Below are 21870 nucleotides of genomic sequence, written 5' to 3' on the forward strand. Positions count from 1 at the left end.
ACTTAATGTCATCTGCTGGAAATCATTCAAATGGAAAACATCAACAGAGAGGCTTTTCTAAGGCTCATGTTTATCACAAGGTAATAAGGTTAGATTGAGTTCTTTTAATGTAATTTTAATTTTGGCTGTAAATAATTTGTATCTCTTCCAAGGTTAAAAACACAGAAAGTACACATAAACACGAAGTAAGATCTAAAAATTTCCTGAAATACATTAACAATCTCATTTATATAACAAGTACCTTGTTTGTGACCGTCTCAACATTAAGCGAGATAAGTAGATGCAAAAATGAAGGGAGTTTGATTTGTGACGCTGTCCATTGCCCAGCAACGAGGGACTGTGGTTATTTTTGCAGTATTGCACCAGTTTAGGAGGCTGGGGACAGACTAGGCATATGCCACTTTTTTCCCACCTTAGGCTGAAACAGACAGCAAAATGAAGAATTCAAATCTGTTATTTGTCAACAGGTTAAATTTGAGAACATTTACATTTTAAAGATGAATTTTGAAAATCTAAATGCCCTTGAATGCCTAATTATCTGTACCTTCATTCTGAAAATTAATTTCCAGAATGAAAACAAAACAAAATAGGACATTTACTTGACTGCAGAATTGATGAGAGTTATTTTCAAAATAACTCTGAAATAAGCTTAATAATACATGCGTCAAAAATAATTTTTAAATGTTCGCAAACATGAATGTGAAATCCTGCATTTGGGTCCAAAAACAACGAGATGTACAAGCAGAGGATGAGATGTGGCTAAGCAGCAACACACATGAAAAAGATTTAGGGGTTTTCAGGGAATGTAAGCTCAATATTATTCAGTTGTGTGTTGTGGCTGCACCGAAAACTAAATCCATCTTCATCTGCATTAATAGAAAGATAGAGTCAGAAACAAGGGAGTGATAGCATAGCCCAGCTCTGTGCTTGGCAGACCTGTACTTGAAATGTTCAATGAAAATAACAGGATTGGGGGGAACATTTAGGTAGCAGCCACAAACTAAAATGCATCTAAACGGGAGAGAGGAAGATGCTGAAGAGTCTGGAAACCATGCAGGAAAGGGACTGCTCAGAGGCCTTGGCTACCTTAGCCTAGAAATGAGAATTCTTGAGGAAGAACATAAGGTAGAAACTGCTTTTGAATCTTCCTTCTACATTGTGTCCTCCTCCCACTCCTTTCCCCTCTCTTTTGTCCCTTCTCTCTTCCTCCCACTTTCTTTCACCTATCCTTCCTCCCTAAAGCTATTTCCCAAGGTGGTGATGTTCTGATTTGGTTCAATGACACGTGTATTATTTACCTGCATACCCTAGAGACCACACTTCCCTGCAGCCCCTTTTCACTTCCCCCTTACTCTCGTGCTTCCCCACTCATAGCTAACAGGACTGGACCACAGTAAACCCCCCCTCCACATTTCATTTTTAGAAAGGGCTTCATGACCCTGGGAAAGGAAAGAGAGTATGAGTTAACTAGCACAGACTCTTAAGCCAAAGTCTTGTGAAAAAAGGCCTAGGTACAAAAGGGGCAATTCTAATAAAACTATAAAATGAACTTCTTTATTCTCCCTAACGCTCATTGGAATTACACATGAGAATCTGAGCACAGATCCTCATGGGTGGGCTGAAAGTGCACCTGTAACACTAATCTAGGATGCTTAAATATCAGGTTCTTATTTAACAAGAAGAAGAAAAGGGGGAGTTTGTTAATACAAAAGTTTGAACATAGAACATCACCGCCTGAATGATTAAACCTATTTTAGAGGGCTGAAATACTAATGACTCCAATTTGTCAAAACATAGGAGTTTTAATGGGGGCCAGGAAGGGTTGGCGTTGGTATGCGGCATAGGAATCAACACTTGCGTACTTTAAAGCAAAACATAAAAGCTCTATCCAGCTGAAATTCTCAGAATCACTACAGGAAATTAGGTGTAATTGACTGATGTGATCTCATATAACAGGAATTGGACTGAGTGCTTAGTATCCTCACAGTTAAAACAAGTAAATAAAATGAGTTGGCAGTGCACAAAATGCTTATGGTATGTAACAACTCATATAAATTGGCTATATCCTTGATTTAAACATTTTGTAAATATAAATTACTATGCTAGAATATGACAGGGAAGGAAAGAGGAAATGGAAGGGACACAAAAAGAAGATAATAAGGAAAGGGAAAGATAGATGGAAAAGATAAGGAGAGGAGGAAAAGGAGAAAAGAGGTAGAGAAAGAGGGAAAATAAATTTAAATAGGAAAATGCAGAAAACAGGAGGGAGAGAGAGAAGATGCAAATATTTGAGTGGCTACAATATATCTGTATGCACAAAAATCTTCAGAAGAGAAGTGAGAAATCACTGCTTTTTTTCAACTTGTAGTCACCAATAACAATATCCTTATAATAGTACTGATGAATTAGACCGGGTGGAGGGGGAGAGAAGTTTAAGCCCTGATGGGTTCTTGGTCCAACAGTCTCTTCCAGGACCCATTCAGCTCTTGCCAGGAACCTTTAGTCTGAGTTGAGGGGCTCAGCAAGCATATCACCACTGCTAGTTGAATGTTCACAGCAACTTTATTCATAGTAGTGCCAAACTATAAACATTCCAAATGCACATCAGCTGGTGAATAGATAAATAAATTGTGCTACACCTGAACTACAGAATACTACTCAGCAAGAAAGGGGAACAGACTACTGATAGATGTAACAAACATAGATGAATCTTAAAGATATTATGCTAAGTGAAAGAAGCCAGACCTAAAAGGCTGTATATTTTATGACTTCATTTATATGGCATACTAGAAAAGGCAAACTACAGTAATGGAGAACAAATCAGTGGTTGCCAGGACCAGGGTTGGAAGTATAGGATGTCTTCAAAGGCGACTGAGGGAACTTTTGGGGGTGAAAGAAATGTTATTTATCTTGACTGTAGTGGTGGTTACATGTCTACGCTCATTTGTCACAACTCATAGAACTGTATGCTTACAATTGGTGAATTCTAAATTATACCTCAGAAATGGCTGATACAATTCATCTAAGATTAACTTACTACTAAGTGGTGTTGCTCTTGCTTTTTCCCCCTAATCTTCATGAGGAGCAGTATGTAGAAAGCAGATATTTGGGGGCCTAAAGCAAAGATTTAAAGGTGTTTGTTCACAGAATTTCTTAGTGCCTTGTTCATTAAGTTGTAATTCTTCACTCTGGCATTCAAGGTCTTTCATAATCTGCTCCTACTCTGCCTCTCCAACTTTGATTACACACACACACACACACACACACACACACACACACACACACACACTCTTTTTTTTTTAATCTGTGTCATTTTATTTTATTAACATTTTTATTGGAGTATAATTGCTTTACAATGGTGTGTTAGTTTCTGCTTTATAACAAAGTGAATCAGTTATACATATACATATATCCCCATATCTCTTCCCTCTTGCGTCTGCCTCCCTCCCACCCTCCCTATCCCACACTTCTAGCTCGGTGCTTTGTCACACACATACTCTTGACTGCTATCAGGCAGTTCTTCTCACTTCACGCAACATGCCCTCCCTGCTTACTCTCCTAGTACACGTGTACCATGCTTATTTCAATCTATTTGCCTTTGCTATTGCATGTTCTCCCTCTATGCCTGGTATGTCTTACCTTCATTTGTTCAACTGTTTATTGATTGCCTACTATGTGTTAAGTTTTAATAATTAGATACACATTAATAAGACTGCTAAAGTCTCTGTCTTCACAGAGCTGGCCGTTACACTGCAGTATGGAAAGGGTCATATGGTAGTGGAAAATACAGGGTATTAGTACAACAGAGGAAAGGAACAAAACCCAGATTTAGGAAGGGAGTGGTCAGGAATAGTTTCTCAAAAGAAATAACATCTAAGAGGAGCCATGAAAAATACTTTGGTTTTCTCCAGGCACAAGGGAAAGAGTGCTCCATGTGGAAAGAGCTAGAATGCTAAAAGGCCTGAAGGCAAGCAAGAACATGGGAAGGAAGCTGAAGATTTTAAATGATTTAAGTATGGCAAGAACATAGAGGATAAAAGAGGCAAGATATGATGCTGGAGAAAGAGACTGGGTCCAGATTGTGAAGGGCTTTTAGTACCATATCAAGGAGTATGAAATCCTTTAGAGACAAAGGTACCAATGAAACTATTTGAGTAGAAGAGTAACACCCTCATGCTGGAGTTGAGAAAGGTCATGAAATGAGAATGAATAGGATAAGGAGAGACAGGGAGATCACTTAGAAGAAGCTGCAGTTTTCCAAGCAGACTTGACTATGGTGGTGGCAGATATAACAGAGAAAAAAATGTTTAAGAGATAAAGGTAAAATTGGTATTATCTACCAATAGATTTGATGATTTGGATAGAGGGATAGGGTGGCATCAAAGATGACTATCAAATCTCTGCTTGGAAAACCTGATGCAAAGTGATTCCATTCACTGAGATAGGGACATAAGAAAGGTATTCAAGGGGTGATAGATACAAGTTCAGTCTAGGACATGTTAGCTCATGTTTTGTACCCTTGACCACTCTCACCTATATCAACCTTCCCTATGAGAAATCCTAGAGCCTGGTTCATTTACCTGGGCTTTTGTGCCCTACAGACTTCCTAAAGACAATGGAAATCCTTAGGAGCAGGGGCTCTGTCTGAAACTTCTATTACTTCACAGAACCTATCTAGTGCTAAGCATAGAATTAATTCTCAAAAATACTTGTTAATCAACTGAGTACTCTCATGGGGCAATAAAATGTGATATATAAGTGGACTTGCATCACACCCACTAGTGAAGATGGTTAGTGATAAAGAATAGCTCCAGTACAAATAACAAATATAGCAGGAAAGGACTGCATTCATGGTTTAATTTTGTCTCAGTGTACCCAATGAGTAAATACAATTTCATATGAAATCCATCAAAATTGCTTAATACTTAAATGAGAGCTCTTGATTATTTTATAGAGAAGAAAATTTTTTGGTGCTCTTAAGAATCACACTCCTGGGGAAGCGGAGAATGGAGGAGGGCTGGCTGCACCTCAAAGAAATCTATGTGGTCAACGTTTGTGTACATTTTTATGAAGATGTCCTTGCAGCACCTGTGATCATTTAGCAGGCACTATCATGAGTGTTTAAAACACTGTTGAAAATAGCAGTATTTGAAGAAACCGGATGTCACTTAAGATATGATCTGTGGATAAACATCACATGCTGCTGGCTTTCTTACAAAATGAATGGCAGCCGTTCTCCAGACCTGGTGCCAAGAAGCATGAGAGGAGCTGCAATCCACCTTCCACGGTGAGGCTGGCTCCAGATGCACAGCACAGTTGATTTCCTCCCAATTTGGATGGAGTAGGATCTTCGGGGATAGCTTCAAGACGGTGGAGGAGTAAGACATGGAGATTACCTTCCTCCCCACAAATACATCAAAAATACATCTACATGTGGAACAGCTTCTACAGAACATCTACTGAACGTGGGCAGACACCTCAGACTTCCCAAAAGGCAAGAAACTCCCCACGTAGCTGGGTAGGGCAAAAGATAAAAGGAGACAAAATAATAGGTAAAATAGATAGCTAGTAGGAAGCAGCTGCATAGCACAGGGAGATCAGCTCGGTGCTTTGTGACCACCTAGAGTGGTGGAATAGGGGGGGTGGGAGGGAGACGCAAGAGAGAGGAGATATGGAGATATATGTATACGTATACCTGATTCACTTTGCTATAAAGCAGAAATTAACACACAATTGTAAAGCAATTATACTCCAATAAAGAGGTTAAAAGAAAAAAAAAACGAATAGGAACAGGCCCTGCACCTCTGGGAGGGAGCTGTGAAGGAGGAAAAGCTTCCACACACTAGGAAGCCCCTTCACTGGTGGAGATAGGGGGTGGGCAGGGGGGAAGCTTCGGAGCCACGGAAAAGAATGCAGCAACAGGGGTGCAGAGGGCAAAGCAGAGAGATTTCCGCACAGAGGATCGGTGCCGACCAGCTCTCACCAGCCTGAGACGCTTGTCTACTCACCGGCTGGGCAGGACGGGTGGGGCTGGGAGCTGAGGATTGGGCTTCGGAGGTCAGATCTCAGGGAGAGGACTGGGGTTGGCTGTGTGAACACAGCCCGAAGGGGGCTAATGCGCCATAGCTAGCTGGGAGGGAGTCCAGGAAAAAGTCTGGACCTGCCTAAGAGGCAAGAGACCATTGTTTTGGGGTGTGCGAGGAGAAGGGATACAGAGCACCACCTAAATAAGCTCCAGAGACAGGCGCGAGCTGCAGCTAACAGCCCGGACACCAGAGATGGGCATGAGACACTAAGGCTGCTGCTGCCGCCACCAAGAAGCCTGTGTGCAAGCACAGGTCACTCTCCACACCTCTCCTCCCGGGAGGCTGTGCAGCCCGCCACTGCCAGGGTCCCGTGATCCAGGGACAACTTCCCCAGGAGAACACACATCGTGCCTCAGGCTGTTGCAACATCACGCCAGCCTCTGCCACTGCAGGCTCGCCCCGCATTCCGTATCCCTCCCTCCCCCTGGCCTGAGCGAGCCAGAGCCCCATAATCAGCTGCTACTTTAACCCCGTCCTGTCTGGGTGGGGAACAGACACCCTCAGGCGACATATAAGCAAAGGCAGGGCCAAATCAAAGCTGAACCCCAGAAGCTGTGCGAACAAAGAAGAGAAAGTGAAATCTCTCCATGCAGCCTCAGGAGCAGCAGGTTAAATCTCCGCAATCAACTTGATGTACGCTGCGTCTGTGGAATACCTGAATAGACAATGAATCATCCCAAAATTGAGGTGGTGGATTTTGGGATCAACTGTAGAGTTCGGGTTTGCTTTCTGCATCTAACTTGTTTCCGATTTTATGTTTATCGTGGTTTAGTATTTACAGCTTATTATCATTAGTAGATTTGTTTATTGATTTGGTTGCACTCCTACTTTTATATATATATATATATTTTTCCTTTTTCTCCTTTTGTGAGTGTGTATGTGTATGCTTCTTTGTGTGATTTTGTCTGTACAGGTTTGCTTTTAATATTTGTCCTAGGGTTCTGTCTGTCCTTTTTTTTTTTTTAATAGTTTTTAGTGCTTGTTTTCATTGGTGGATTTGTTTTTGGTTTGGTTGCTCTCTCTTTCTTTCTATTTTTTATTACTTTTTAATATTTTATATTTAATAATATATTTTTTATTTTAATACTTTATTTTATTTTTCTTTCTTTCTTTCTTTCTTTCTTTCTTTCTTTCTTTCTTTCTTTCTTTCTTTCTTTCTTTTCTCCCTTTTCTTCTGAGCCAGGTGGCTGACAGAGTCTTGGTGCTCCAGCTGGGTGTCAGGCTTGAGTCTCTGAGGTGGGAGAGCCAAGTTCAGAACATTGGTCCACCAACGACCTCCTGGCCCCACGTAATATAAAATGGCGAAAGCTCTCCCAGATATCGCCATCTCAATGCTAATACCCAGCTCCACTCAACGACCAGCAAGCTACAGTGCTGGACACCCCATGCCAAGCAGCTAGCAAGACAGGAACACAATTCCACCCATTAGCAGAGAGGCTGCCTAAAATTATAATAAGTTCACATACACCCAAAAACACACCACCAGATGCGCTCCTGCTCACCAGAAAGACAAGATACAGCCTCATCCAGCAGAACACAGGCAACTAGGCCCCTCCACCCGAAAGCCTACACAACCTACTGAACCAACCTTATCCACTGGGGCAGACACAAAAGACAATGGTAACTACGAACCTGCAGCTTGCAGAAAGGAGACCCCAAACACAGTAAGTTAAGCAAAATGAGAAGACAGAGAAATACACAGCAGATGAAGGAGCAAGATAAAAAACCACCAGACTAAACAAATGAAGAGGAAGTAGGCAGTCTACCTGAAAAATAATTCAGAGTAATGATAGTAAAGATGATCCAAAATCTTGGAAATAGAATGGAGAAAATACAAGGAACGTTTAACAAGGACTTGGAGGAACTAAACAGCAAACAATGATGAACAACACAATAAATGAAATTGCAAATTCTCTAGAAGAAATCAATAGCAGAATAACTGAGGAAGAAGAACGCATAGGTGACCTGGAAGATAAAAAAGTGGAAATAACTACCACAAAGCAGAATAAAGAAAAAGAATGAAAAGAATTGATGAGAGTCTCAGAGACTTCTGGGACAACATTAAACGTACAGACATTGGAAATATAGGGGTCCCAGAAGAAGAAGAACAAAAGAAAGGGGCTGAGAAAATATTTGAAGAGATTATAGTTGAAAACTTCCCTAATATGGGAAAGGAAATAGTCAATCAAGTACAGGAAGCAAAGAGCATCCCACCCGGGATAAATCCAAGGAGAAACACGCCAAGACACATATTAATCAAACTGTCAAAAATTAAATACAAAGAAAAAATATTAAAAGCAGCAAGGGAAAAGAAACAAATAACATACAAGGGAATCCCCATAAGGTTAACAGCTGATCTTTCAGCAGAAACTCTGCAAGCCAAAAGGGAGTGGCAGAACATATTTAAAGTGATGAAAGGGAAAAAGCTACAATCAAGATTACTCTACACAGCAAGGATCTCATTCAGATTCGACTGAGACAGTTAAAAATTTACAGACAAGCAAAAGCTAAGAGAATTCAAACCACCAAACCAGCTTTACAACAAATCCTAAAGGAACTTCTCTAGGCAGTAAACACAAGAGAAGGAAACGACCTACAAAAACGAACAAAAAACAATTAAGAAAATGGTAATAGGAACACATTATTGATAACTACCTTAAATGTAAATGGATTAAATGCTCCAACCAAAAGACATAGACTGGCTGAATGGATACAAAAACAAGACCCATATATATGCTGTCTACAAGAGACCCACTTCAGACCTAGGGACACATACAGACTGAAACTGAAGGGATGGAAAAAGATATGCCATGCAAGTGGAAATCAAAAGAAAGCTGAAGTAGCAATTCTCATATCAGACAAAATAGACTTTAAAACAAAGACTGTTACAAGAGACAAAGAAGGACACTACATAATGATCAAGAGATGAATCCAAGAAGAAGATATAACAATAGTAAATATTTATGCACCCAACATAGGAGCACCTCAATACATAAGGCAAATGCTAACAGCCATAAAAGGGGAAATCGATAGTGACACAATCATAGTAGGGGACTTTAACACCCCAATTTCACCAATGTACAGATCATCCAAAATGAAAGTAAATAAGGAAACACAAGCTTTAAAAGATACATTCAGCAAGATGGACTTAATTGATATTTATAAGACATTCCATCCAAAAAAGACAGAATACACTTTTTTCTCAAGTACTTGGGTCACAAATCAAACCTTGGTAAATTTAAGAAACTTGAAATTGTATCAAGTATCTTTTCCGACCACATGCTATGAGACTAGATATCAATTACAGAAAAAATATGTAAAAAATACAAACACATAGAGGCTAAACAATACACGACTTAATAACCAAGAGATCACTGAAGAAATCAAAGAGGAAATTAAAAAATACCTTGAAACAAATGACAATTAAAAAACGATGACCCAAAACCTATGGGATGCAGGAAAACCAGTTCTAAGAGGGAAGTTTATACCAATAAAATCCTACGTCAAGAAACAAGAAACATCTCAAATAAACAACCTAATCTTACACCTAAAGCAATTAGAGAAAGAAGAACAAAAAAACCCCAAAGTTGGCAGAAGGAAAGAAATCATAAATATCACATCAGAAATGAATAAAAAAGAAATGAAGGAAACAATAGCTAAGATCAATAAAACCAAAAGCTGGTTCTTTGAGACAATAAACAAAATTGATAAACCACTAGCCAGACTCATCAGGAAAAAAAGGAAGAAGACTCAAATGAACAGAATTAGAAATGAAAAAGGAGAAGTAACAACTGACACTACAGAAATACAAATGATCATGAGAGATTACTACAAGCAACTATATGCCAATAAAACGGACAACCTGGAAGAAATGGACAAATTCTTAGCAAAGCACAACCTCCCGAGACTGATCCAGGAAGAAATAGAAAATATAAACAGACCAATCATAAGCACTGAAATTGAAACTGAGATTAAAACTCTTCCAACAAACAAAAGCCCAGGACCAGATGTATTCACAGGCGAATTCTACCAAACATTTAGAGAAGAGTTAACACCTATCCTTCTCAAACTCTTCCAAAATATAGCAGAGGGAGGAACACTCCTAAACTCATTCTATGAGGCCAACATCACCTTGATACCAAAAGCAGACAGTGATGTCACAAAAAAAAGCAAACTACAGGCCAATATCACTGATGAACATAGATGCAAAAATCCTCAACAAAATACTAGCAAAAGAATCTAGCAGCACATTAAAAGGATCATACACCATGATCAAGTGGGGTTTATCCCAGGAATGCAAGGATTCTTCAATATACACAAATCAATCAATGGGATACACCATATTAACAAATTGAAGGAGAAAAACTATATGATCATCTCAGTAGATGCAGAAAAAGCTTTGGACAAAATTCAACAGTCATTTATGTTAAAAACCCACCAGAAAGCAGGCATAGAGGGAACTTACCTCAACATAATGCAGGCCATATATGACAAACCCACAGCCAACATCGTTCTCAAAGGTGAAAAACTGAAACCATTTCCACTAAGATCAGGAACAAGACGAGATTGCCCACTCTCACCACTATTATTCAACATAGTTTTGGAAGTTTTAGCCACAGCAATCAGAGAAGAAAAAGAAATAAAAGGAATACACACTGGAAAAGAAGAAGTAAAACTGTCACTGTTTGCACATGACATGATACTGTACGTAGACAATCCCAAAGATGCTACCAGAAAACTACTAGAGCTAATAAATGAATTTGGTAAAGTAACAGGATATAAAATTAATGCACAGGAATCTCTTGCATTCCTATACACTAATGATGAAAATTCTGAAAGAAAAATTAAGGAAACACTCCCATTTACCATTGCAACAAAAAGAATAAAATACCTAGGAATAAACCTACCTAAAGAGACAAAAGTCCTTTATGCAGAAAACTATAAGACACTGATGAAAGAAATTAAAGGTGATAGAAACAGTTGGAAAGATAGACCATGTTCTTGGAATGGAAGAATCAACATTGTGAAAATGACTATACTACGCAAAGCAATCTACAAATTCAATGCAATCCCTATCAAAATAACAATAGCATTTTTCACAGAACTAGAACAAAAAAGTTCACAATTTGTATGGAAACACAAAAGACCTCGAATAACCAAAGCAATCTTGAGAAAGAAAAATGGAGCTGGAGGAATCAGGCTCCCTTACTTCAGACTATAGTACAAAGCTACAGTAATCAAGACAGTATGATACTGGCACAGAAACAGAAATACAGATCAATGGTACAAGATAGAAAGCCCAGAGATAAACCCACACACATATGGTCACCTTATCTTTGGTAAAGGAGACAAGAATATACAATGGAGAATAGAGAGCCTCTTCAATAAGTGGTGCTGGGAAAACTGGACAGCTACATGTAAAAGAATGAAATGAGAGCACTCCCTAACACCACACACAAAAATAAACTCAAAATTGATTAAAGACCTAAGTGTAAGTCCAGACACTATAAAACTCTTAGAGGAAAACATAGGCAGAACACTCTATGACATAAATCACAGCAAGATCCTTTTTGAGCCACCTCCTAGAGAAATGGAAAGAAAAAGAAAAATAAACAAATGGGACCTTATGAAACTTAAAAGCTTTTGTACGGCAAAGGAAACCATAAACAAGACGAAAAGCCAACCCTCAGAATGGGAGAAAGTATTTGCCAATGAAGCAACTGACACAGGATTAATCTCCAAAATTTACAAGCAGCACCTGAAGCTCAATATCAAAAAAAGAAACAACCCAATCCAAAAATGGGCAGAAGCTCTAAATAGACATTTCTCCAAAGAAGGCATACAGATTGCCAACAAACACATGAAAGGATGCTCAACATCACTAATTATTAGAGAAATGCAAATCAAAACTACAATGAGGTATCACCTCACAGCAGTCAGAATGGCCATCATCAAAAAAATCTACAAACAATAAATGCTGGAGAGGGTGTGGAGAAAAGGGAACCCTCTTGCACTGTTGGTGGGAATGTAAATTGATACAGCCACTATGGAGAACAGTATGGAGGTTCCTTAAAAAACTAAAAATAGCATTACCATATGACCCCACAATCCCGGAACTCGCATGTACCCTGAGAAAACCATAATTCAAAAAGACACATGCAACTCAATGTTCATTGCAGCACTATTTACAATAGCCGGGTCATGGAAGCAACCTAAATGTCCATCAACAGACAAATGGATAAAGAAGATGTGGTACATATATACAATGGAATATTATTCAGCCATAAAAGGGAACGGAATTGGGTCATTTGTAGGGACGTGGATGGACCTAGAGACTGTCATACAGAGTAAGTCAGAAAGAAAAATAAATATCGTATAGTAATGCATATATGTGGAATCTAGAAAAATGGTACAGGTGAACCAGTGTGCAAGGCAGAAATAGAGACACAGATGTAGAAGACAAACGTATGGACACCAAGGGGGGAAAGTGGGTATGGCAGGGCGATGGTGGTGGGATGAATTGGGAGATTAGGATTGACATATATACACTAATATATATAAAATTGATAACTAATAAGAACCTGCTGTATAAAAAATAAATAAAATTCAAAAAAATAAAAACTAGAAATACAACTACCATACAACCCAGCAATGCCACTACTGGGCATATACCCTGAGAAAACCATAATTCAAAAAGAGTCATGTACCACAATGTTCATTACAGCTCTATTTACAACAGCCAGGACATGGAAGCAACCTAAGTGTCCATCGATAGATGAATGGATAAAGAAGATGTGGCACATATATACAATGGAATATTACTCAGCCATAAAAAGAAATGAAATTGAGTTATTTGCAGTGAGGTGGATGGACCTAGAGACTGTCAAACAGAGTGAAGTAAGTCAGTAAGAGAAAAACAAATACCATATGCTAACACATATATATGGAATATATATATTAAATAAAAAGGGTCTTCCTTGGTGGCGCAGTGGCTGAGAGTCCACCTGCCAATGCAGGGGACATGGGTTCGAGCCCTGGTCTGGGAAGATCCCACATGCCGTGGAGCAACTGGGCCTGTGAGCCACAACTACTGAGCCTGCGCGTCTGGAGCCTGTGCTCCACAACGGGAGAGGCCGCGACAGTGAGAGGCCTGCACACTGCAATGAGGGGTGGCCCCCACTTGCCGCAACTGGAGAGGGCCCTCGCGCAGAGACGAAGACCCAACACAGCCAAAAATAAATAAATAAATTTAAACAAAAAAGAAAAGATGATTACTATCTTAAAAAAAAAAGGTTCTGTAGAACCTAGGGGCAGGACAGGAATAAAGACACAGACATAGAGAATGGACTTGAGGACACGGGGAGAGGGAAGGGTAAGCTGGGATGAAGTGAGAGAGTGGCATGGACATATATACACTACCAAACGTAAAATAGATAGCTAGTGGGAAGCAGCCGCATAGCACATGGAGATCAGCTCGGTGCTTTGTGACCACCTAGAGGGGTGGGATAGGGAGGGTGGGAGGGAGATGCAAGAGGGAGGAGATATGGGGATATATGTATATGTATAGCTGATTCACTTTGTTATAAAAAAGAAACCAACACAACATTGTAAAGCAATTATACTCCAACAAAGATGTTAAAAAAAAAAAAGAATCACACTTTTTGGTGACCTAAATGAGAAGGAAATTCAAAAAAGAGGGGATATAGGTATATGTATAGTTGATTCATTTTGCTGTACAGTAGAAACTAATACAACGCTGTAAAGCAACTATACTCCAATAAAAATTAATTTTAAAAAATGTATCACACTCTTTAAGAATCTTCAAGTTGGAAGGACCATGAAAGGTTTTCTGGTCCAATCCCCAGTTGATTCTAGAATTCCTTCTACAATATCCCTGCTGATAGTCATATAGTTGGTACTTACATACTATTAATGACAAGGAGCTCACTATGTCCCAACTCTACCTATTCCATCTTCAGAGAGCTGAGTGTTGAGAGTTGAGTGTTCTTCCTTATAATCAACCTAATTATGTCTCCAAAAAGTACAATGTTTAATTTATGTATTGTTCACTTACATGTTAAAAAGTGGAGATTATAGCCCTTTTAGTTTTGTATTCTCTAGGCCACTCTGACCACTTTCATCAAACACTCTTTATATGATATAGTTTTTCATTCTTCACCCATCATATTTGCTCATCTGAGTGTGTGCTGGTTTATTTATGTCTTCATGAATTCTGGCACCCAGAACCAAGTAAAATATTCCAGGTGTCATCTTGTAAGGACAGAGAACAGTAAGATTATCATCTCTTTCATTCTGGAAATTCTACTCCTGTAAATATATATCTAAACTGACAGCAGCTTTTTAATCTGTGGTTAATATGGATATACACTGAGGGTTGATTTCCAGCTCTACCTTTCTTACATGCACTGCTTCTAAGCTATGATCTGTGGGAACCAAGTGAAAACTTCAATGTGCAAGTCAAGTTCCCTCTATTCGCATTTGTTGTATCATATTTTAAAGTTAAGATTAGTATATTACATCTCTCGTCGCTGTAGATCATTTGCCTATTTCTGATGGGTACATGAGAATTATACATAACAGAGCTCTTTGTGCCATATTCATCTTGAAGCCTGTTATGGACCGAATGTTTGCCTCCCACCAAAATTCAAATATTCATGCCCCAACTTCCAATGTGACTGTGTTGGGAGATAAGGCCTTCATGGAGTTAACTAAGGTTAAATGAGGTCATGAGGGTGGGGCCCTGATACAATAGGATTATTGTTTTTATAAGAAGAGACATCAGAGGGCACACTCTTTCTCTTTCCCATGTTAGGACACAGAGAGAAGGCAGCCATCTGCAAGGCAGAAAGAGAACTCTTACCAGAAGCTGACCATGATGGAACCTTCATCTTGGACTTCCAGCCTCCAGAACTATAAGAAAATAAATTTCTGCTGCTTAAGCCAGACAGTATGTGGTAATTTGTTATGGCAGCCCAAGCAGACTAAGAGAGAACCCCAGCCTAGCATAGTGCTTGGAATATTATCAGAGTTTAGCAGAAGTCTGCTACTCGACTAAAAGATAGACATTTTCTTAAAAAGGCAAAAATGTTGAAAATATTTTTATAGTTTTCACTTTGACTATTCTGCAGTAATATGGGGGCTTCTTACTGGTCATATTGGAAGCCAGTTGCAATCCTAAATCACACTCAAAAGACCTCGCTGACTACTTTTCTCACAAACCTCTTCTGCACCCTGGTTTCTCAATGTGAAAATGTTTGGGTTTATAATTGGGAAGACAGTAGTACTGACCAGAAAAACAACATGATGATAAATTAATTTGGTTGATATACTGATGAAGTCCCACAGACAAATCACAGTGTAGCACAGTAAAGGATTGTGGCTGTCAGTTTAAAGGGGCAGGTAGAAATCCCATGCGGGATGAGATCATCAGATTGATAGAAAGCAAGTGGTTTCATATGAGTTTTATGCAATATTATAACACCAAAGGAAAACCAGACATGACCTAGAAAGTTCTTATCTTCACATAGACAACAACTATAAACTCTGGACAAAATACAAGAAACAATGACCTAAAACTTCTGTAGAGTGAACAAAAGCAAGCAGATTCTAGGAGTTAATTCTTAGAGAAAGGAGACAGCATAGGATGAGTTACCTATTTTCATGACTTTTAGCCTAGAGCCAGATGCAGTCAGTACCATGTGGGAAGACCAGAATTCCAAAAGAGTTCTTCTGGCTTGAAGAATCATAGCACAAAGTTTGAGGCAAACACTGACACTGCAAAATGAGAGGAAAATTCCGTAAAGGAGAAAACCACAAAGGATAAGCCTCAAAATCTATATGTAATCTCTATTAGAATCTCTGACTGAACTCTTCCCTATGTCTGTGTGGAGAAGACCTCAAGAAGGACAGTTAAGGATAAGATAATTTAACTGAGATTTGATCTGTCATTAAGAAGACAGAGTTTGAAGTTTTAATCCAAATATGGGTTTTTTTTTTGAATTTTTGAATTTTATTTTATTTAATTTTTTATACAGCAGGTTCTTATTAGTTATCCATTTTATACATATTAGTGTATATATGTCAATCCCAATCTCCCAATTCATCACACCACCCCCGCCCCACCAAATATGTTAATACCTTCTTAAACAAAATATCAATCCTCTTTAGAGGAACATGAAATAATCCAGAATTTCCATAACATGTGTCCAGAATACAACCTAAAATTACTTGACACAAAGTACCAGAAAAATGTGACACAGTAACAAGAGAAATAATAATAAAGGGGACCAAGTCCAAGATGATTCAGATGTTGAATTATCAGAAAAGGATTTTTTAAAGCAACTATATCCATGCTCAATGATAAAAAGGAACATATGCTTATAAAAATGAAAATACCACATCAGTGAAATATAAATTATAAAAAAGAACCAAATGGAAATGCCAGAACTTAACACAATATTTGAAATATAAAAATTCACTGAAAGATGATAACATAGAAAGACAGAAAACTTGTTGACAGATCAATAGACAGTATCCAATCTGAAGAAGAGAGAAAAATTCAGGAAAAATGATCAGAGTCTTAATTAAATGGAGTACCAGATGGAAAAGTGCAGAAAGTATATTTGAGGAAATAATAATACCCCAAAATATCCACAGTTTGATGAAAGGCATAAATTTATAGACTCAAAAAGTTCAATGAATCCAAAGACGAACAAATACAAAGAAAATCACTCTTAGGCATATCACAGTTAAACTGCTGAAAACCAAAGATTTTGAGAAATATCTAGAAAGACACCAGAGAAAAATGACACATTACATAAAGATGAACAATAACTCAAAGGACCATGGACTTTTTTTTTTTCGTTCTTTATTTTTTAACATCTTTATTGGAGTATAATTGCTTTACAATGGTGTGTTAGTTTCTGCTTTATAACAAAGTGAATCAGCTATACATATACATATATCCCCATATCTCTTCCCTCTTGCATCTCCCTCCCTCTCACCCTCCCTATCCCACCCCTCTAGGTGGTCAAAAAGCACCGAGCTGATCTCCTTGTGCTATGCGGCTCCTTCCCTCTAGCTATCGGTTTTACATTTGGTAGTGTACTACTAGTGGACCATGGACTTCTAATCAAAAGCTATGGAGACCAGAAGATAGTGGGAGGACATCTTAAAGAACTAAAGTACAAAGGCAAATAATCAGCCAAGAATCCTACATCAAGTAAAAATATTCCTCAAGAATGAAGGCAAAAATAAAAATGTTTCTATACATAAGGAAACTAAGGAAATTTAGTCATCAGCAGACCTTCCCTACAAGAACTGCTAAAGGAATTTCTACAGACGAAATGGAAATAATACTGGTTGGAAACTAAGACACTCTGGAAGAAATAAAGATTATTAAAAGGGTAGAGATCTTAGTAAATATAAAATAAATTTTCTCTTAATTAAGAAAAATACAGGGAACTCCTGGTTTCAGTCTTAACATATAAAAAACTTAGAAGTTGTCATTCTCATCCTTACAATAAGAAAATGCTGGACAAAAAAATTAATGACTTTTCTTAGACTCAGAGACTTGTGGTGGTAGGACAAACAAACACTTCAAAATCTGGAGTAACAAGTGTCAATCAGATCTGCTTACCTTGAGGAGACCTGCTGAAAGCCAGCAGCAGTAGGACTACTTAATTCACTAGTAATTATGAAAAATCGTTGGAGGCTGAGTGTGGACTTGTGTGGGTGTGAAAAATTCCTGGGGGCAAAATATAGGGGTCTCTCCACACTTTTGTGGAGTTTTCCTCCAGGAATCCCATAATATTCTCACAGTGAGGATGAGAAAAAAACTTCTAGTGGCTCTGACAGGGGAAGAAGAAATAAGAGAAAAATATGGAAAAATTATGGAACAATATCAAAAGGAGTAATATACATGCGACTGAAATACCAGAAAGAGAGAACAGCGTAGAAGAAATATTGGAAACATTAACGGCTAAGAACTTTAAAAAATTTATGGTTACCTAAACCACAGATCTGGGAAACTCTGAGAATACTAAGCAAGATAAACACCAAACACACACACACACACACACACACACACACACACACACACACACACACACACACACACACCTGGTTATATCATATTCAGACTGCAGAAACCAAATACAAAGAGGAATCTTGAATGAAGCCAGAAGGGGAAAACAAAATCTAACAGATTATAAACAAAGACTATGAAATGTGTATGCAAACAAATTAGATAACTGAGATGAAAGGGACAAATTCCTAGAAACAAATTACCAAAGCTGACTTAAAAAGAAATAGAAAAATCTGAGCAGACATATAACAAGTAAAGAGATTGAATTAGTATTGAAAATCTCCAAAGAAAGTAAAACCCAGAAAAAGATGGCTTTACTGGTGAATTCTACCAAACATTTAAAAAACATTAACATTAATCTTCCACAACTCTTCCAAAAACTACAATGCTTCCCAACTCATTCTGTGAGGCCAATATTAACCTGATACTACAGTCAAGCAAATAGTTCATAAAGAAACAAAACTACAGAAGAATATCCCTAATAAATCTAGATGCAAAAAATCCACAACAAAATTGTAGCAAACTGATTCCAGCAGCACATAAAAAGGATTATATACCATGACCAAGGAGAAATTACCACAGAAATGAAGGTTGGTTTAATATGCAAAAATCAATGTAATAAACCATAGCTTAAAGAACAAAAGCTACATGACCATTTCAACAGACACAGTAAAAGCATTTGACAAAATCAATCAACATTTCATGATAAAAGCACTCAGCAGTCTAGGAATAGAAAGGTTAGAGACTTACCTCACATCAAACACAAAAATTAACTCAAAGGGACCCTAGACCTAAATTTAAAACCTAAACCTGCAACATTTATAGAAAAAATGTAAGAGAAAATCTTTATAGTCTTGGGTCAGGCCAAGATTTCTTAGATACAACACCAAAGACATGATCCATAATTGAGAAAATAATTTATAAATTGGATTTCATGAAACTTGACATTTGAGCTTCAAAATACATTAGGAAAATGAAAAGCCAAGCCTGGACTGGAGGAAAATATTTGCAAATCATACATCCACTATAGCATTTTTATCCAGAATATATGAAGAAAAATTAAAACTCAATAGTAAGAAGATAAACAACCCAATTAAAGATATGGATAATGATTTAGATAGACATTTTCCTAAAGAAAATAAACAAATGGCTAATAAGCACATGAGAAGATGGTAAATAAAATACCAACACACCCTCTAGAATGTATACTATGCAGCAGAAAGACTACACCAAGTGTTGGTATGGATATGGATAAATTGGAATCTTTATACACTGCTGATGGGAATACAAAATGGCACACGCACACTTTGGAAAACAGTGTGGCAGTTTCTTTTACATTCAGCTTAAACTTATAGTGTGATTGAACATTTCCACTCATAAAAATCTACCCAAGAGAAATAAAAACATATGCTCAAAGACATATACAGCATAGCAACATTGTTCATAATAGCTCAAAACTTACAATATTACAAGTATCTGTTGACTGGTGAATAGGTAAAAAATAATGTAGTTTATCCACACAGTGGAATGCCTTTTGGCAACTTAAACAATGAACTACTGATATGTGCTATAACATGGATGAACTTCAACAACATTATGCTAAATGAAACAAGCAATACACAAAAGATATATACGTATGATTCCATTCAGGTGAAACACTTAGTGGAAAAGTAAATTTTTAGAGACAGAAAACTGATCCGTGGTTGTCTAAGGTTAGGAATAAATATAATCCTAGGATTATATAGGAGAGCTAGGATTAACTGTAAGTGGACACAAGGGAACTTTTTAAGGGGATGAAAATATTCTAAAACTGAATTGTCATGATGGGAGCACAGCTCTATAAATCTAATGAAATAATTGAATTGTTCCAATACACTGGGTGAATTTTATGGTGTGTAAATTAAATCTCAATAAAACTGTGAAAATAAAGATAACAAGAGGATGTTATGAGTAACTTTATGCCAGTAAATTTGGCAGATTCCTTCAAGACAGAACTTATCAAAACTGACTGAAGTTTAAACTGATAGAAGAAAATTTGAATATCCTTAAATCTATTTCTAAAATTGAAATATCAAAAATCTTTCTACAGAGAAACTCCAGGGCCAGATGGTTTCATTGTGACTCCTATCAAAACATTAAGGAATGATATTTATACAAACACTTTCGCATAATTGAGGAAGAAGGCACACATCCAAACTCATTTTATGTGGTTTTAACTCTAATATCAAAACCTGCAAAGGCATTATAAATAAATGAGAAGTACAAATAAATATCCCCCATGAATATACATGTGAAACTCTTTAACAAAATATTAGCAGTCAAATCCAGCAATATATAAAGAGGATAATATAGCATGACAAGTACGGTTTATCCCAAGAATGCAAGGTTCGCTTAACATTCCAAAATCAATCATTTATTCAGTATATTGAGATAACAAGGGAGAAAAGAAATTATAATTTTAATGTATGTAGACATGTGACAAAATTAAACACAAATTTATTATAAATAGGAGTAGAAAGGAATTCCTCAATTAGATAAAGTGTATCTATAAAGAGTCTATAGCTAACGTCTTATTCATTGCTAAAGTATTGAATGCTTGGCCATGATATTAAATTGGGAACAAGATAAAGATGCCTACTTTTACAACTACTATTCAACACTGTTTTGGAAGTCCTAGTCATCGCAATAAGGCAAAGTAAAATAAAAGGCATAATGTTTGGAAAAGAAGATGCAAAACTGTCTCTATTTGAAGATGTCATGATTACTTACACAGAAAATCCTAAGGAATCTACACAATATCTAGTAGAACTAACAGGTGAATTCAGCAATGTCGCAGGACACAAGGTTACTACACAAAAATAATTGTATTTATAAATTAAACTTTTTATCTTAAAATAATAACAGTCTAAGAAATAATACAGCAAAATCCAATTTACCCTTTACCCACTTTCCCTAACGGTAACATCTTGAAAAACTACAGAACAGTATAAATACCAAGATATTGACATTGATAGAAAGCAGTTCCATCTCCATAAGGATCCTTCCTGTTGCTCTTTTATAGCCATACTCACTTCGGTATCCCTTTACCCATCCTTGACTTCTGGCAACTACAGCTCTGTCCTCCATTTCTATAATTCTGTCAATTCAAAAATGTTATATACATAGAATTACACAGTATACGACCTTTTGTGTTTGGCTTATTTCATTCAGCATAATTCCCTGGATATTTGTCTAAGTTGTTGCATGTTTCTATAATTTTCTCTTTTTATTGGTGAGTAGTATTCCATGGTAAGGAGGTACCACAGTTTATCTGTTCATCCATGAACATCTTGATTGCTTCCAATTTTGTGCTACTATAAATAAAGCTACTATAAATACTCATGTTTAGGTTTTTCTATAAACTTAACTCCTTGTTTCTTCGGGATAAATGTCCAAAAATGCAATTGCTGGCTTGTGTGGGAGTTGCACGTTTAGTTTTCTAAGAAACTGCTTATTTGTCAGAGTTGCTAGGCACTTTTACATTACTTTTGCCAGTGAATGAGTGATCAAGTTTCTCTGCATTCTCAACAGCAGTTGGTGTTATCACTATTTTGTATTTTGGCCATTCTGATAGGTGTGTTGTGGTATCTCATGGTTTGCTGGTCACTAATGGTTAACGATATTCAACATCTTTATATA

At 37.5% G+C, this 21870-nt stretch overlaps 1 protein-coding gene across 15 annotated transcripts in view; it reads right to left on the bottom strand.

Annotated features, from left to right (window-relative positions):
* The window catches only part of IGSF1 (immunoglobulin superfamily member 1), a 453756-nt gene that overhangs the window by 39522 nt on the left and 392364 nt on the right, over positions 1-21870 (bottom strand). Inside the window, exon 1 of one of the 15 annotated variants that reach the window (XM_082377815.1) lies at positions 242-21783. The exons of the other annotated variants lie outside the window; for them this stretch is intronic. The gene's annotated coding sequence lies outside the window, so the exon portion shown is untranslated. Of the gene's footprint in view, positions 1-241; positions 21784-21870 lie in introns of those variants that run through there. 15 annotated transcript variants of the gene reach the window in all.

Source organism: Balaenoptera borealis (assembly GCF_965194805.1).
Source record: "Balaenoptera borealis genome assembly, chromosome: X".
NCBI lineage: Eukaryota > Metazoa > Chordata > Mammalia > Artiodactyla > Balaenopteridae > Balaenoptera > Balaenoptera borealis.